The sequence below is a fragment of the Salvelinus sp. IW2-2015 genome, linkage group LG15 (assembly GCF_002910315.2).
Source record: "Salvelinus sp. IW2-2015 linkage group LG15, ASM291031v2, whole genome shotgun sequence".
NCBI lineage: Eukaryota > Metazoa > Chordata > Actinopteri > Salmoniformes > Salmonidae > Salvelinus > Salvelinus sp. IW2-2015.
In genome coordinates, this window is record NC_036855.1 from 60,886,599 (window position 1) to 60,890,522 (window position 3,924).

Consider the following 3,924-nt stretch of genomic DNA (forward strand, 5'->3'; position numbering starts at 1 on the left):
CCATGCAAGGATACGATGGTTGCTTCATCCATTGTTGGACTTCTGAATTAATGAAATGTACCCATTGATTCTATTTTATTTATTTTTTTTCACCTTTATTTAACCAGGTAGGCCAAGTTCTAATTTACAACTGCGACCTGGCCAAGATAAAGCAAAGCAGTGCGACAAAAAACAACAACACAGATTACACATAAACAAACGTAGAGTCAATAACACAATAGAAAATATATGTACAGTGTGTGCAAATGTAGAAGAGTAGGGAGGTAGGCAATAAAAAGGCCATGGAGGTGAAATAATACAATTTTGCATTAACACTGGAGTGATAGATGTGCAGATGCTGATGTGCAAGTAGAAATACTGGGGTGCAAAGAGTCAAGAGGATAAATAACAATATGGGGGATGAGTAGTGTTGGGTGTGCTATTTACAGATTGGCTGTGTGTACAGGTACAGTGATCGGTAAGCTGCTCTTACAGCTGATGCTTAAAGTTAGAGAGGGTATAAGACCCCAGCTTCAGTGATTTTTGAAATTCGTTCCAGTCATTGGCAGCGAGAAAACTGGAAGGAAAGGCGGCTAAAGGAAGTGTTGGCTTTGGGGGTATACCTGTTGGAGCGCGTGCTACAGGTGGTGTTGCTATGGTGACCTGTGAGCTGAGATAAGGCGGGACTTTACCTAGCATAGACTTATAGATGACCTGGAGCCAGTGGGTTTGGCGACGAATATGTAGTGATGGCCAGCCAACGAGAGCATAGAGGTCGAGTGTTGGGTAGTATATGGGGCTTTGTTGACAAAAGGATGGCACTGTGATAGACTGCATCCAGTTTGCTGAGTAGAGTGTTGGAGGCTATTTTGTAAATGACATCGCCAAAGTCAAGAATCGGTAGGATAGTCAGTTTTTACGAGGGTATGTTTGGCAGCATGAGTGAAGAAGGCTTTGTTGCGAAATAGAAAGACCGATTCTAGATTTAATTTTGGATTGGAGATGCTTAATGTGAGTCTGGAAGGAGAGTTTACAGTCTAACCAGACACCTAGGTATTTGTAGTTGTCCACATATTTTAAGTCAGAACCGTCCAGAGTAGTGATGCTAGTCGGGTGGGAGGGGTGCGGGCAGCAATCGGTTGAAGAGCATGCACTTAGTTTTACTTGCATTAAAAGCAGCTGGAGGCCTCGGATGGAGTGTTGTATGGCATTGAAGCTCGTTTGGAGGTTTGTTAGCACATGTCCAAAGAAGGGCCAGATGTATACAGAATGTGGTCGTCTGCGTAGAGGTGGATCAGAGAATCACCAGCAGCAAGAGCGACATCATTGATATATACAGAAAAAAGAGTCGGCCCGAGAATTGGAACCTGTGGGCACCCCATAGAGACTGCCAGAGGTCCGGACAACAGGCCTCCGATTTGACACACTGAACTCTATCTGAGAAGTAGTGGTGAACCAAGCGAGGCAGTCATTTTGAGAAAGCCAAGGCTATTGAGTCTGCCAATAAGAATGCGGTGATTGACAAGAGTCGAAAGCCTTGACCAGGTCGATAAGACGGCTGCACAGTACTGTCTTTTATCGATGGCGGTTATGATATCATTTAGGACCTTGAGCGTGGCTGAGGTGCACCCATGACCAGCTCGGAAACCAGATTGCATTCTTGAAGAAGATAACTTAGGAATGCTGCATGAGTTTAGTTCAACTGTCATACCCCATGAAAAGCCTAAATGCAAGCTTGTTTCAATCCAATGTTTGTAAACAAAGTAAATGTAAACAAACACTATATAGCCTATAAACATGTTTAGAACTATAATGTTAACATCATGGATGCTCAGTCCTTGATTCCATAGCTCTGTCTACGAATGTGACAGAGGTTACATTTCCTCAGCCCTATCCCACAGCTTTTTACTGAAACAGGAATGGGGATGACGGTTTGTTATTGTTTGAACTGCTGATTGCCGCTTTAAAGGTTCAATCTGCAGAAATCGCTCCGCAATTTGCTTGTTGCTAAAATTCTTAATAGTTTGCTTAATTTTGGACAAGCTGTATAGTGTAGAGAATCATTGTACTGTCTAAACTGACGTGGTCTTCCTGTCTGGGTTGGCGCCCCCCCTGGGGTTGTGCCGTGGGGGAGATCTTTGTGGGCTATACTCGGCCTTGTCTCAGGATGGTAAGTTGGTGGTTGAAGATATCCCTCTAGTGGGTGCGGGGGGCAAAGTGGGTGGGGTTATATCCTGCCTGTTTGGCCCTGTCTGGGGTATCATCGGATGGGGCCACAGTGTGGCCCCTCTTGTCTCAGCCTCCAGTATTTATTGCTGCAGTAGTTATGTGTCGGGGGGCTAGGTCAGTCTGTTATATCTGGAGTATTTCTCCCGTCTTATCCGGTGTCCTGTGTGAATTTAAGTATGCTCTCTCTAATTCTCTCTTTCTTTCTCTCTCTCGGAGGACCTGAGCCCTAGGACCATGCCTCAGGACTACCTGGCATGATGACTCCTTGTTGTCCCCAGTCCACCTGGCCGTGCTGCTGCTCCAGTTTCAACTGTTCTGCCTGCGGCTATGGAACCCTGACCTGTTCACTGCGATTACTATTATTTAACCTTGCTGGTCATTATGAACATTTGAACATCTTGGCCATGTTCTGTTATAATCTCCACCCGGCACAGCCAGAAGAGGACTGGCCACCCCTCATAGCCTGGTTCCTCTCTAGGTTTCTTCCTAGGTTTTGGCCTTTCTAGGGAGTTTTTCCTAGCCACTGTGCTTCTACACCTGCATTGCTTGCTGTTTGGGGTTTTAGGCTGGGTTACTGTACAGCACTTTGATATATCACCTGATGTAAGAAGGGCTATATAAATACATTTGATTTGATTTAATTTAAACTACATTTATTGTAGGCTAAAATAGTCAGCAGGAAATATGCTTTTTTTAAATGCTTGAACACACAACGTTTGTAACAGAATCAACTCAACTTTTTTTTAGAACTGACATCATAAGCTACATAGTGTGAGTTGTGTGAACCTTTTAAATGAGAGGTCTATTTTAAAAGCTTAGCTTTCTATGAAGACACCTATATCAAGGCTTACTGTTGCAACCCGTTGTTCCACGCTAGTGCAGTGACTTGAGCAAGACAGAAGGGGGCAACACGAGCATGTGGGCGAGAAGCTTCACTCAAAGGGCTCTTGTGAAGTGTCCGGTTCCTTTTATTTCCAGCACATGTTACCGGAGGAAAATCAAATGCATTGATATGAAACATAAAATATCCGCCTAGGCCTACATAATTGCACCACATTGCATTATTCTCATCTGATATGAGTTYCAGTAAACATGGGAAAGTCAGTACCTTAGCCTTACCWCTGTGCCAAAAAGGTCAAAGGCTGTAGGCAAAATGAACAGATGSTGGTCTATTGCCCCTCTCTAAAGACATGGCCAAATACAAAACGCAATGTAAAAGGGAGCACATTTCCAACAAAGGTCTATGAGATTGGATGAAATTGTATTTGTCACATGCACCGAATACAACCTTACGTAGACCATACCGTGAAAGGCTTACTTACAAGCCCTTAACCAACAATGTAGTTCAAGAAATAGAGTTAAATATTTACCAAATAAAGAAAAAAATAATGGACAAAATAAAATTACATAACAATAACGAGGCTATATACAGGGGTACCGYTACCGAGTCAATGTGTGGGGGTACAGGTTAGTCGAGGTAATTTGTACATGTAGGTAGTCCGGGTGGCCAGTTGATTAATTGTTCAGCATTCTTAAAGCTTCGGGGTAGAAGCTGTTAAGGAGCCTTTTGGACCTACACTTGGCGCTCCAGTACCGCTTGCCGTGCAGTAGCAGAGAGAACAGTCTATGACCTGGGTGACTGGAGTCTTTGACAWTTTTTTGGGCCTTCCTCTGACATCGCCTAGTATATAGGTCCTGGATGGGAGGAAGCTTGGG